We start from the raw sequence: 15,171 nt of genomic DNA, 5'->3' as shown, positions 1-15,171 counted from the left end.
GGATCACTCTTGTCCACAAGTTCGTTGACCCTCAAAGAATTTTAATAGATTGGTTAAGCATGATATTCCTTTACAAAAGCCATGTTGATTCTTCCCCAACGTATTGTTTCATGTGTGTGTCTGATAATTCTGTTCTTTACTATTGTTTCAATCAGTTTACCTGGTACTGAAGACAGGCTTTCTGGCCTGCAATTGGATTGTCTCTGGAGCCTTTTTAAAAATTCAACTTCACATTAGCTATCTGCCAGTCGTATGGTACAGAGACTGATTTCAGTGATAGGTTATAGCTAGTACTTCTGTAATTTCAAATGAGTTCCTTCAGAACTCTTGGGTGAATACTCTCTGATCCCGGTGACTTATTACTGTTTAATTTATCAGTTTGTTCCAAAATCACCTCTGTTGACATCTCAATCCAGAACAGTTCCTCAGATCTGTTATCTAAAAAGAATGGCTCAAGTGTGGGAATCTCACTCACATCCTGTGCAGTGAAGACCAATGCTAAGAATTCATTTAGCTTGTCTGCAATGGCCTTATCTTCCTTGAGTACTCCTTTAGCACCACTATCATCCATTGGCTAAACTAATTGTTTAGCAGGCTTCCTGCTTCTGATATACTTAAAAAAAAAAAAATCTGCAGTTAGTGTCTTGCTAGTTTCTCTTCAGATTCTTTTTTGGCCTTCCTAATGACATTTTTGCATTTGACTTTCCAGAGTTTATGCTCCTTTCTATTTTCCTCAGTAGGATATGCCTTCTAAAGGATGCCTTTTGCCTCTAACTGCCTCTCTTACTGTGCTGTTTAGCCATGGTAGCATGTTTTTGGTTCTCTTACTTTTTGGGGTATACATTTAGTTTGAACCTCTATTGTGGTGGTTTTTAAATAGTTTCCATGCAGAGTGAAGGCATTTTGCTCTTGTGATAGTTAAATAGAAGTTAAAAGAAACAAACTTCATCTTTTTTTTATAGTTCCCCTTTTTGTAGTTAAATGCCACTGTGGTGGGTTTCTTTGGTATTTTCCCCACTTACAAGGATGTTAAATTTAATTATATTATGGCTGCTGTTACTGAGTGGTTCAGCTATATTCACCTCTTAGACCAGATCCTGTGCTCCGCTTGGAACTGAATCAAGAATTGCCTTTCCCCTTTTGAGTTCCAGGACTAGATGCTCCAAGAAGCAGTCATTAATGGTGTCTAGAAATTCTCTGCATCCCATCCTCAGGTGACATGTACCCAGCCAATATGGGATGATTGAAATCCTTTGTTAGTATATACTTTTTAATCTCCCTGAGCATTTCACAATCACTGTCATCATTATGGTCAGCTGCTTGGTAGTATATTCCTACTACCTATACCCTTATTCAAACATGGAATTTTTATTCATTGAGATTCTCTGATACAGTTTGTCATTTGAGATTTTTACTTTTTTTGACTTTCTGCTTTTTCAAATATATATGCCACTTCCCCACCAGCACGAGCTACTTTGTCATTCCTATATATTTTGTTCCTCTGGTATTATCATGTCCCATTGATTATTATCGTTATCATCATCATCATTTCATCAAGTCTCTGTGATGCCTGTTATATCAATATCCTCATTTACTATCACACACTCAAGTTCACTTATCATAGTACTTAAAATTATAGCATTTGTATACAAGCACTTATTGACAAATTTTATATTTACTTGTCTGCTTTCATGTGATGTAATTGAATGGCGCTCTTTTTTTCATTTTACTGTTTGTCTTCAGTTCCTACTTTGTGGAACAAGTGAATAGTTTCCCCTACTTGGGGAGTCTAATAACATCAGACAGAAGATGCGATTAAACAAAAAAAAAACCAAGATCAGGATACAGCTTACCTAAAATGTATTCAGTAACATACAAAGACTTCCGTGTAGTCCAAAAGTTAAAACTGCATATCCGTACTAGATTGCTGATGTGCTACATTTGGTCACCCCTGCTGTACAGATGTGGAAACTGGGCTCTTAAAAAGGACACAGACACAACTCGGAGGTTTTGAGTTGTGGTGTTATAGAAGAACGTTAAAAATTAGCTGGATCAACAAAATGATGAATGATGAGGTGATGAGAAGGATGAATTTAAAAAGAGCATAATTATTAGAGACCCTGTGTAAAAGAATATCATCTTTTTGGACATATTGTTCGCTTATCACAGAGTGACTCAATTTCAGTACTCATACTATCAGACAAGATTGCAGGCAAACCAGGAAGAGGAAGAAAGAGAACCACCTACGTTGGAAATGTTGCTAGATGGACTGGTATCCAAAGGAGAGTGGAAGCTGTGCAGCTGTGTTGTGACTGAGAAAAAAGGAAGGCGGAAATTGACAACCTCTGTATCAGAGATATCACTTGAAGGGAAGGGAGAGAATGTTCTGCAGGCCACAGTAATGCAGACAATTCATGTGTAGGAGGCAGCAAGTTACACAGATTATTCACTGTTTCATGCAGTTATGAGGCATTGCTTCAGTTTTATTCTCTGTTCCTTTCCCTCCTGCGCTTAATCCAAAATATGCAGCTTTAATTTTAATTATTCACTTACCATATCGCTTATGAACAATTGGTCATGTCGTGGTAAAACCTTGTGATTTCTAAGAGAAGTAAGTGGTGAAGAAAATTTTCAAACTGCTGTCTGTTTTGTTTAATGTTACCCCTTTGAAGATGTCCTGTTTGCATATGTCACGGTTACATGGCTGATTGGACCTGTGTCCCAATTCTGGTCTCTCTGAGTACACCCCTGAGGTGTTAGGTCTAGTGCTGTGGTGTATTAATTTAGATGGAATATATGGGCCCAAAGAGTTAAAGGTGTTTAACATGACCCTGAAACTGCCCAACATTGAACAGTTTTAAACAAGGTTCAGGGTTTGTTATGCAGAGACCTCTAGCATGCTTAATACCATGGCAACCACATTATTGAAAATCTTTTTTAATATTTTAATAAAGATACAGACAAGAAGGAAAAACAGTTAAAGCATCTGAAATGTTAAGTGTTAAGTACAGTTTGTCATTTTAACAACATCCTTGTGTTCCCTTTCACTCTAGCGGGGGAGAGTTTTTAGAAAGAACCCCCTTGTTTGATGGTCTTAGATGATAACTGTCCTTTTTGGAGAAAAAGTTAGGTGAGATGGGCTGGAGCAGTTATTGCTGCCATTTTAAAGTCCGATCCCGTTTCCTGGATATAACATACCTAAGGGGGGAGAGAGAACAACAACCCAGGTTTAAAAAAGCACTTCTGTCTCTGGAGTTGACTTTCACTTGCAACCTCACTGTTGAAGTGCGGACGTGGCGTCTGGTCTCAATATCTGCCACTCTGAGACCTGGCAAATATTTGCAGCATTTGGCTATTAAGAGTTTTGCTTTTAGATGACTCTTTGGTCGCAGCCTTACAACAGTGTTGTAGAATATACAGTTTTGGCTGGCTAAGCCAGACTCTTATTTAAAAAAGAAAGGAAAAAAAAAGAGAGGGAAAAGAAATAAGGTGGGAAGGAAAAGTCTCGTCCTGTTTCCCTACCCAGTGTCAACAAAGTCTCACGCCCCAGATGGAGTTCAGGATTTAGCTAGAAGTAGTGGAGGTGGCATTGTCATCTGGATTCCTCTTCTTGGACCAGTCTGGTCAGGATATGTCTCAGGATCAGGATGACAGTCATAGTGGTGTCACAGTTGATCTCAGGGTCCCTGGAGATGGTGGAGGTAGCTGCCATTTTGTTGAAGCTTACTCCTTCCCCTTCTTTTGCTCAGGCAGCATTGTGGTTTTTAGCTTTTATCATTCTATAGAATTGGAACATTTCATAAACTTATCTGCTGTCTCACAGCTTGAGTTGCTAGTGAGGTAGGCTTGCCAGGCCTCCGTTGTCACTACCACCCTTACCTGTCTTTGGGTTGAATTTCTCAATACTCTCTCCTCTCTTGAGTTAAAGGAAAAGAAAAGACCCAACTTGTATTCTTTTCAGGAACTCGGTGGTTCTTGGGACCCAGCCTGGTCTCAGTTTTCCTTCCAGAGTGTCCCCTCATCCATTCCCTCCTCTGATTGAAACTTCTTTTCTCAGAGTCTCTCTGGTTATGTCTTTGCTGCCGGGTTAGGTCAGGCTTCAGACTAACCCTGCTTCTATCCATGCAGGAAAACCCTTTAGCCGGGGCTTGAGGGAGTCTCAAGCACAGTTTAAGGGCATTGGCTGGGGTCAGTTTTTGCTTCAACCAGGCTGGCAGCCCGCCTACTTTGCAGTGAGAATGAAGAGTTAGGCTAATTAAACCCAGGTGCTATGAGTCCTGCAATCCTAGCCTCCAGTTCCCCCTGAGCTGCGCTTTGTCTGCCTCCCTTACTCTACACTGGGAATCACCTGTGCTGCCTCAGCATTTAACCCGAGATTTGCCTGCTCCATTTCTGCTGGGCTTCCACAGCATTTGAACAGAGGTGTCATCCAATAAATTCTCTTCTCGTGCTGCCTGGAAGCTGACACCAGTATTCTGCTGGTGTGATATAAGTAGGACCCATAATTTGGGGGAATACACCCAAAAGAACATTTTTATGTTTAGTGGACAGGAAAGAAACTGAAAGGTGTATATAAGTCAGTCGGGTGTGCCACAAATCACTTAGCTTGCAGATTGAAATCCTTAATGACATTCGCATTAAAAGTTCTTGTTGCCAAATGTTTACTTTTTTTCTTCAGAATTGTCTGCATTAATAATGAATAACTCCATTTGGAAGTTATGTACATGAAGTATTGTTCTCGTGTCACTGCCACAGACAGCACCGCCATGCTAGGTGTGAGAGAGCACCCTGCAAATGAATTCATAGAGCAGCCCAGTTTCTTGCACTGCTAAGAACTATGGGATATCTCATCAGAATTCCATCCCAGCGTACGGACTAGTACAGCACCACTGGATGCAGTTATGTAAATCTGGCACAGGTAGCAGTTTTGTAGTGGGGATATTCCACCCAGACTATATTAACTGGTTTAACTGCAGTGGAAACCACACTCCCTGTTAGCACAATAAAACTGTGGCTGCCCTACGTCCGCTGATTCAGGCTTGCAGAACTATAAACATAGATATTTGGGCTCAGACTGGAGACCAGGCTCTGAATGTCTGCATTACAATTTTTAGCCTTGCAAGCTTGAGTCAGCTGACATGGGCCAGCAGTGGGTGTTTTATTGCAGTGTATGTCTGAGCCCAGTTACCATTTTCTCAATGGCTTCTATTACAGGGCCTAGGTGTGAAGTCTTCCTTTTGTCTCACTGTTTTTTTCCACTTGGCTAGTCAGGCCATTTGAGAGAACGTTGCTGTGATGTTTGCTTCCTTATTTGGTAGCTAGACCTATTCAGGCTTCCTGGTTTGCAATTGCAAGTCTTGTGACTAAGGGGACATGTGCTGAAATCTATACTCTCCCTGACATTCCAGTAATATCAGAAATCCTACACCTAAAACATTTGGGGGGACAGATCAGTATTTATTACTAAGCACTCCCACATTGGTCATGGCATATAATAATGGTAACTTGTTTAGTAATTGTTAATGATTTTAAGTGGTTGTTCAGTAGTTCATAGGCTAAAAGGAGGATACTGTCTTCCATTTACTTTCAATTATCGTTTGGAATTGGGTAATACTTTGGAGTAAAGTCCATATTGGCATGGGGATTTATTTCTGATAATACCTGAGAAGATCAAATATTTGATCTGTATTCAGAGTAGCAGCCATGTTAGTCTGTATCCGCAAAAAGAAAAGGAGTACTTGTGGCACCTTAGAGACTAACCAATTTATTTGAGCATAAGCTTTCGTGAGCTACAGCTCACTTCATCGGATGCATGCAGTGGAAAATACAGTGGGGAGATCTTATATACACAGAGAACATGAAAGAATGGGTGTTACCATGCACACTGTAACAAGAATGATCAGGTAAGGTGCACTGTTACCAGCAGGAGAGAGGAGGAGGAGAAGAAAGAAAGAAGAAACTGGAAGAAAAAAAAAAGAAAAGAAAAAAAACAACAACCCCTTTTGTAGTGATGATCAAGGTGGGCCATTTCCAGCACTTGACAAGAACAAGAATGTGTGAGGAACGGTGGTGGTGGGGGAAATAAACATGGGGAAATAGTTTTACTTTGTGTAATGACACATCCATTCCCAATCTTTATTCAAGGCTAATGTAATGGTGTCCAGTTTGCAAATTAATTCCAATTCAGCAGTCTCTCGTTGGAGTCTAGTTTTGAAGTTTTTTTTGTTGAAGAATTGCGACTTTTAGGTCTGTAATCGAGTGATCAAAGAGATTGAAGTGTTCTCCGACTGGTTTTTGAATGTTATAATTCTTGATGTCTTATTTGTGTCCATTTATTCTTTTACGTAGAGACTGTCCAGTTTGGCCAGTGTACATAGCAGAGGGGCATTGCTGGCACATGATGGCATGTATCACATTGGCAGATGTGCAGGTGAACAAGGCTCTGATAGTGTGGCTGATGTGATGAGGCCCTATGATGGTGTCCCTTGAATAGATATGTGGACACAGTTGGCAACAGGCTTTGTTTCAAGGATAGGTTCCTGGGTTAGTGGTTCTGTTGTGTGGTGTGTGGTTGCTGGTGAGTATTTGCTTCAGGTTGGGGGGCTGTCTGTAAGCAAGGACTGGCCTGTCTCCCAAGATCTGTGTGAGTGATGGGTCGTCTTTCAGGATAGGTTGTAGATCCTTGTTGATGCACAGGAGAGGTTTTAGTTGGGGGCTGAAGGTGATGGCTAGTGGCGTTCTGTTATTTTCTTTGTTGGGCCTGTCCTGTAGTAGGTAACTTCTGGGTACTCCGCTGGCTTTGTCCATCTGTTTCTTCACTTCAGCTGGTGGGTATTGTAGTTGTAAGAACGCTTGAGAGAGATCTTGTAGGTGTGTGTTTGCTTCTGTCTGAGGGGTTGGAGCAAATGTGGTTGTATCGTAGAGGTCGGCTGTAGACAATGGTGTAGTTTGGATGAAAGCTGGAGGCGTGTAGGTCAGTATAGCAGTCAGTAGGTTTCCGGTATAGGGTGGTGTTTGTGACCATTGCTTATTAGCACTGTCGTGTCCAGGAAATGGATCTCCTGTGTGGACTGGTCCAGGCTGAGGGATTTTTTTTGTTTTGTTTTTTGTTTGTTCTCTCTCTCTCTCTCCTGCTGGTAATAGCACACCTTACCTGATCACTCTTGTTACAGTGTGTATGGTAACACCCATTCTTTCATGTTCTCTGTGTATATAAAATCTCCCCACTGTATTTTCCACTGCATGCATCCGATGAAGTGAGCTGTAGCTCACGAAAGCTTATGCTCAAATAAATTGGTTAGTCTCTGCGGTGCCACAAGTACTCTTTTTCTCTTTGATCTGTAGTTACTCATGTTAGTATCTACGCCCTGTGGCTTTGCTTAATATTTGTATATAGTATGCCAAGAACATTTTTACTCCACTTGCCTAGCCAGATTTACATAATCACATCCTGGAGTAGTGATAGCTGAATTATTATTTTGTAAGTAGCAGCTCCCTACTGAATTTGGGTAATGTTAGCTGTTTTAAGTAAATGCTAAGATTCTGATTACCAGATAGAAAAGGAGTACTTGTGGCACCTTAGAGACTAACCAATTTATTTGAGCATGAGCTTTCGTGAGCTACAGCTCACTTCATCGGATGCATACCGTGGAAACTGCAGCAGACTTTATATATACACAGAGAATATGAAACAATACCTTCTCCCACCCCACTGTCCTGCTGGTAATAGCTTATCTAAAGTGATCATCAGGTGGGCCATTTCCAGCACAAATTCAGGTTTTCTCACCCTCCACCCCCCCACACAAATTTCACTCTCCTGCTGGTGATAGCCCATCCAAAGTGACAACTCTTTACACAATGTGCATGATAATCAAGTTGGGCTATTTCCTGCACAAATCCAGGTTTTCTCACATCCCCCCCACCCCCATACACACACAAACTCACTCTCCTGCTGGTAATAGCTCATCCAAACTGACCACTCTTCAAGTTTAAATCCAAGTTAAACCAGAACATCTGGGAGGGGGGGGGGGTAGGAAAAAACAAGAGGAAACAGGCTACCTTGCATAATGACTTAGCCACTCCCAGTCTCTAAGCCTAAATTAATAGTATCCAATTTGCAAATGAATTCCAATTCAGCAGTTTCTCGCTGGAGTCTGGATTTGAAGTTTTTTTGTTTTAAGATAGCGACCTTCATGTCTGTGATTGCGTGACCAGAGAGATTGAAGTGTTCTCCGACTGGTTTATGAATGTTATAATTCTTGACATCTGATTTGTGTCCATTTATTCTTTTACGTAGAGACTGTCCAGTTTGACCAATGACCAGATAGGAACAATTGTTGCATGCAGTGTTGTTGTAGCCATGTTGGTCCCAGGATGTTGGAGAGACAAGATGGGTGAGGTATCTTTTATTGGGCAAACTTCTGTTGGTGAAAAAGACAAGCTTGCAAGCTCCCTACAGACCAGGATACACCAACTCGAAGTGGTACAAGACCCTGCCACAACAATAGATGCAAAATCTACAGACAAATCTCCATTGCTACAGTTATCAACCCCTGCACAACACACTTTTCAAGATCCATGGGTCTACGCATGCCTGTCACAACCTGTAGTGTTCCTCATCCAGTGCGCTAAATGCCCCAATAGCAACTGGGTGAAACCAGACAATCACTACGATTCTCAAGTGAATTCACACAGGAAAATGATAAAAGACAAAAACACCCTATCGCCTGTGGGTGAACGCTTTTCACAAAGCGATCATTCTATACCTGACCTCTCAGTCCTCATCGTCAAAGGAAAGGTGCACAACACCTTAAAAGATAACCCTGTGAGCTTAAATTCATAATTTTGCTAGACACTAAAAATCTTAGGGCTAGTCTACGCTGCTGCAGGAGCGCTTTAACGTGGCTTGTGTGGTCGCGGCGCAGCGCTGGGGGAGAGCTCTCCCAGCTCCCTTAAAAAAACCACCTCAACGAGAGGCGCAGCTGCCAGCGCTGGTGCACTGTTTACACTAGCGCTTTACAGCACTGAAACTTGCTACGCTCAGGTGGGTGGCTTGGTTTTTGTTTACACCCCTGAGCAAGAAAGTTGGAGCGCTGTAAATTGCCAGTGTAGACAAGCCTATACACTGAATAGAGATACTGGATTTATGGCTTGTTACAACAATCTAACCCACTAACAACCCCCCACCCTCTTTCTTCCCTGTGACTGGACGGGTGTTAATTGGCCACTTCACCTTGAATAGTCCCTTGAAATGTGTTAACTACTTACGGTAAACAAGCGTGTCAAATCTTATGTTTAGCAGTGACCGTTTGAGTTATGCTGCATCTACACTAGAAGTGCTACAGCGGTCTAGCTTCACCAACGCAGATGCGCCACTGTAGCGCTTCTGGTGAGGAAGTTCTAAGCTGATGGGAGAGAGCTCTCCCGTTGGCATAGTTACTCCACCTCCCACAAGAGGCAGTTCTCCTGCTGATATAGCACTGTCTACACTGGCGCTTAGGTTGGCGTAACTCTGGTGTGGATTATTCACACCCTAAGTGATTAAATTTATTCTGAAGTAAGTTCTAGTGTAGACAAGGTCTTCATTTCCCAGACCTGAAGAAGAGCTCTGTGTAAGCTTGAAAACTTGTCTGTCTCCCCAACAGAAGTTGGTCCAATGAAAGATATTACCTCACCCGTCTTGTCTTTCACAGGAATGATCTTAGTATTTTTCCCTTCTTCTAATGAAGAAAAATAAGTAGGTCAACAAGAACATTTAATAATAGGTAGCTGAATTTGGAGAAAACTATCTTAATGACAGCTTGACCAAAGAGGATCATAAGATTATTTTTCTCTTCTAGAAACTTGAAAACCATTAATAATAGTGTTCTGTAATTCAGGTCATACAAGGTGATCTACCTCCCTATTATGTTTTACATTCATTTGTGTGGATTTGGTACTGTGGCATCTTAGAAGAATGTTATAGAACAATATAACTTGATTGGAGCAATGTGTAATATGCTATTAGTAGTACAGAATTCTGTTCGGGAAAGTTAGGGGAAGAGAACTCAAAGTGCCCCCCTTCCTCCCTGTAAGTCAGTCCTGACTGAGAGAGGTCTCCAAATCTAATAAGGTTTTTCAAATTTATAGAAAGTACTTTAGGGTGTAATCTGTAATCAGTGGTGCTATATCAGTAGTCTCTTCTGCAATCTTTCTCGTATTGGGATCTTTTCAGTAATGGAGAAAGGGACTCAATTGCTAGTGCAAATAGGATTGAAGACAGGGTGTGTCTCATACTTCATTGATTCATACATTAGTCAGACACATCTTGGTTTATGTGAGCAGCACTAGGGAATTTGTAAAAGGCGTCACTTTTTGCTTAAGGCGTCACTTTTTTTTTTTTTTTCCAGTGAGTAGAATCTTTCAATTTTAACATCAGCATTGGATGAGTAGATCTGGTAAATTTGAAAAATAGTTATGCAAAGCTAGAGGGTGCTATTAGTTATATAAAAAGTAATCATTAAAAATTTATTCATTATGACTTTTTTCCCCTGTTTTTTTCTCTTTTCTTCCTCACTTTTCTACCTTCCCCTCCTCTCTGATGTCTCAATTTTTGACCACTCCGTGTTAGCTTACAGAATAGTATTTTAAGTCTAGTCTAGTTTGTTAAAGGTGAATCCTCACTTTAAGAGACTACATTGGTAGTACATCTGATAACAGGCCTGTTTTGCACTTTTGAGTGCAATAGTCAGGTCAGCCTAACCCCAGAGTAGATGTGAGTAGGTCAACAGAAACCTTTTTCCATTGACCTACCAACTGTCTCTTGGAGAGATGGATTTACTAAATCAATGGAAAAACCCTTTCCATTGATGTAGGAAGCATCTACACTACCTTGCTGCAGGAGCATAACTGCAGCTCTGTACATGTAGCAGCTGTAGTGTAGATATGCCCTCAGAGACCAAAGTAGAATGAATGTTTCTGTTCTAACAATTAAAAAAACCAAAACTCCAACCTTTATTTTTATTTTTAGGAGTCAGGCTGCTGTGTTCTAGCTGAATAAGCATTGTGTATTTTTAGATCTGCTGATCTGTATGCTTTGAATGCAGCCTTTTTATTGAAAATACATCTTTCATCTGGCTATATTTTTCTTTCAGTTTTCAGAGTGTGTGTGTGTATACTGGACTGTTTCCTACACCACAAAACTACTAAGCAGCATGTTGCTATCTGCAACAACTTACTTTTTGTTTTTCTTAGAATCTGCTGAGTTTGATATAAAACTATTTAACTCTTTTTATATGCTGGGACACTTCTTGGCTTTTTTCTGTGTTGGATGTTGCACTTGATGAGGCTTTAGCTTTTTCAGGACGGAGTATAATTTTCCAGCACTTACTGACACTATTCCCAGAAGTACTACTATTCAGAACTTCTTCCAGTGATCTCAGAGTTCTTTACAAACATTAATCTTCCTCACTTTAGTGAGGTAAATATTTTCCTTGTTTTACAAATGGGGAACTGGCCATAGCGGCAGTCTGTGCCAGAACTGGAAATAGTAACAAGTTCTCCTGAGTCCCAGTTTGCTGCATTAAGCAGAAGTCCATTTTTTCTCCTATGTAAAAGTGAGCTGGATTCTGTTCTGATTTTCACGTTACCAGCAGACTAGTTAGTAAATTGCAGTTGTAGGTGCAGCTTCTGCCCAGTGTTCATACAGGTGAAATCATTTTTAAAAAAAACTTAGAATCAGAGACTTGATTTCAAGTTTCAGGGTTGTGTGTGTGTTTGGCAGTTAGAAGAATCTTCCTTGTATCCAACCTTGAAGTTCCACTATTGTGTTTTTTCTCTGGTATCAGCTGTGATAAAGTTCCTCCTCTACTTTGGTGGGTCTTGTGCTTATTGGCAGATTTGCTCGCCTTGGAGCTTCACGGCAGCCCTCAGTTTGGCCGTTTTAGTGAATCCACAATCCAGGTCAACTCTTGTCTGACCAGGAGTTGGGAGGTTTGGGGGAAACCCGGGCCTGCCCTCTACTCTGGGTTCCAGCCCAGGGCCCTGTAGAATGCAGCTGTCTAGAGTCCCCCTGGAACAGCTGTGCAATAGCTACAACTCCCTGGGCTACTTCCCCATGGCCTCCTCCCAACCCCTTCTTTATTCTCACCATAGGACCTTCCTCCTGGTGTCTGATAATGCTTGTACACCTCAGTCCTCCAACAGTATGCATTCTTACTCTCCGCTCCTGGTGCCTCTTGCTCCCAGCTCCTTACAAGCACACCACAAACTGAAGTGAGCTCCTTTTTGAACCCAGGTGCCCTGATTAGCCTGCCTTAATTGATTCTAGCAGCTTCTTGATTGGCTGCAGGTGTTCTAATCATCCTGTCTGTCTTAATTGTCTCCAGAAGGTTCCTGATTGTTCTGGAAACTTCCCTCTTATCTTACCCAGGGAAAAGGGACCTACTTAGCCTGGGGCTAATATATCTGCTGTCTATTACTCTCCTGTACCCATCTGGCCCGACCCCCTGTCACACAGCATAAATAGGAGGCAGGTCTAGATCCCAGGAACTGAGCCCACTGCTCTAACTAGTAGACACATTGCCTCTTCTGTCTACTTTTTTAGTTGTCAGTCATACCACACTTCTTGATGAGACATTCACTAGGAGTGTCTGATGTGAGAAGGCTTGTACAGGTAAAAAAACATCTCGTGCCTTGCCAGGGGCGTACCCCTTACAATCCACAAATCAGGTTTGGGAACCCCTGCTGTAGATACTCATTTAATTGATTTTTACCGCTTGTAGTTATGAAAGCTTCCAACAGTAATTCAAAGTGCATTATAAAATTCTGAAACCTGTCATCCTTGATGTGAAAAGTTAAACATGAGCAACAAGTAGTCTTTAAGTAAAATGAGCTAATTATAAGGTTAAGTCCTGAATGCCCTCCAAAAGCAAGGGTAAAATGGGCATTCTGCACAGAAGTAATTTATAAAAACTTAAAAGAAAACCGAGTGCTGGTTACTGCTGTTATACTTGTTGTTTTGGGCATTAGTGCATAACCCTACAATTTTCACATTCCTTAGAAAATACTAGCAGTTAACTTTAAAGTGTTAATTAGCTTTTCTAATAATACATATATCTAATATTCCCTTTTTTTGAGTGAACATTGCTAAAAGACTGTCCAACAGTAGGTTTAACTAGCCATAGTCAGACGGGTAATATACAAACTTCCTTGCGCTACTTTTCTAGTGCTGTTCGATCAGCAACACCCATGCTAACCTGGATTTGGACATCTCTTAAGGATAGTTTTTTTCCTGTCATGACAGATGGAGTGAGTACTCTGATTCTAATAAATAGAGACTAGGAAAAGATAAATCCTCCTTTATGACCTGAATGGAGCTCCAAAACGGAAAGGCCAATATAATTGTACTATATGTACATTTTAAGAATGTTTTATTAAACAATTCTAAGAATACATTGTTCAGCATGTGAAACTTGCTCCTTTGAACAGCACTATTATTCTTATAGGCCAATACTGCTATTCTGTTTTATATATATTTTCTCTTTAAAGCTTAGCTTGGATGTAATTAAATATAACTACATTAAAATAGTGTTGAGTTCAAGACTCAAAGCCAGAAAAAAAAATCACAATGTAACACAGTGAATTTCAACCTATTTGGGCACTACAGCAATTTTGGATACTGTTATTAAGCCTGTGCTTCTCTTGTAGTAGTGTTGTTTTAACGCCTAATAGGTGTGATCATAATGGATGCTTCACTGCTGCTGTGGGTCTTTGGGTCAGTGAGGAGAGAACATAAGGGCTAGACTGAAGGGAACTGGGAAGATGTAAAAATGATTGGAGGTGAGAGAAATGATATAGTCCCAGTAACAGGCCTTTACTTATCATATTAATACCTTCATGTGAACTCAGAGTAGTAATGTAGAATAACACAAACTAGTATAATACAAATAATTTCTGTATTAAACAGTTAACTGGAAATTGAAATTCAAGTTGAAACCTGTGCTATAAAGTAAATCTCTGAGCAATCTGAACTCTCAAGGACACATTGAAGGAGAAGAAATTATAGTACAAGGAAAGAAATGAGGCTGAGTTAGGTATGGGGGGAAAAGCCTCAAAATAGTCTTGGAACCTGTATGAATATAGGGATACAGTTAACTACAGATAGGACACTGTCTGCTCTAATGAGAGCTGTCCATGCAGAGAGGAGTACCATGCTACTCTAAGTTTGAATACATCTGTAAAATAATTTCACATTTGGAGGTAAGAGATCCATGAGACTGAATACCATTCGCTAAATGTATGCAAGGTAGTTACTAAGGAAGCACACAAATTATGTGGTGGTCATTACTTTTTGAATACAGTAGAATCTCAGTTATCAATAAAGCGTGGTTGGGAAACTCATGAGAACTCTCAGCAACTGAATATGGAAGTAAACAGCACAGCTTTAGGTTCAGATTTGTTCTGTAATTTAAATTTGTGTTTAAAAACAAAACTAAACAGACACAACTTTAAGATCTTTTAATGTGCGTGTTATAAAATCCATAAATGCTGGGAATCACACGTTTCTTACAACAAACTTTGGTGTTTGGACAAGTGAGGCTCACCCACTGTCCAAACACCCTTTGGAAATAAAGATGTCTACACATCAAAGAAAAACCCGCATCTGGCCCCTGCTAGCCAACTTGGGCTCATGGGGTTTGGGCTCCAGGCTCAGAAGTATACACAGAAATCAAACAGCCCCACTGCCCCACTGCCTGTATTTGAAATGTCAGATCTATAGAGATGCCTGTATGCTGCTGCATATGTGTTATACTTTTAACTGATTGTTATATAGTCAATGAAACCATCTGACTGTATAGAGAAACTGAGAAAATTTGGATGCACCCTTATTTAAATATTGATAAATAGGTACATAGCCTGCAATGTTTAGGTGTAGTGCATAGTTAGTTTACTAATTTAAACACTTCATCTGTGTTACAGCTAGGTCTTAATTTTACAGTGTGGTTATCATTTGGTCCAATACATCAAAAGTAAGAATATCGTAATTAACTTTTCAGTGGTAGCAAATCGTTTACATGCTTTTAAGCCAAGATGTTTGTTACAGTTTCGCGAACTCAGTAGAATCAGATTATATTTTCAGGCATTTTGATATTTGATATATCTGAAGTTCACCATATTGCAATAATATAAGTG

The 15,171-nt window shown here is 40.5% G+C and overlaps 1 protein-coding gene across 1 annotated transcript in view; it reads left to right on the top strand.

Moving 5' to 3' along the window:
* ACTR3 (actin related protein 3) overlaps positions 1-15,171 on the top strand; it is a 50,980-nt gene that overhangs the window by 13,093 nt on the left and 22,716 nt on the right. The gene's annotated exons all lie outside the window — the stretch shown is intronic.

This window comes from Lepidochelys olivacea (assembly GCF_965140295.1).
Source record: "Lepidochelys olivacea isolate rLepOli2 genome assembly, chromosome: 11".
NCBI classification, from domain to species: Eukaryota; Metazoa; Chordata; order Testudines; family Cheloniidae; genus Lepidochelys; species Lepidochelys olivacea.
Note: the sequence above shows the minus strand (reverse complement) of the source record. Positions and strands in the feature narration are given on the sequence as shown.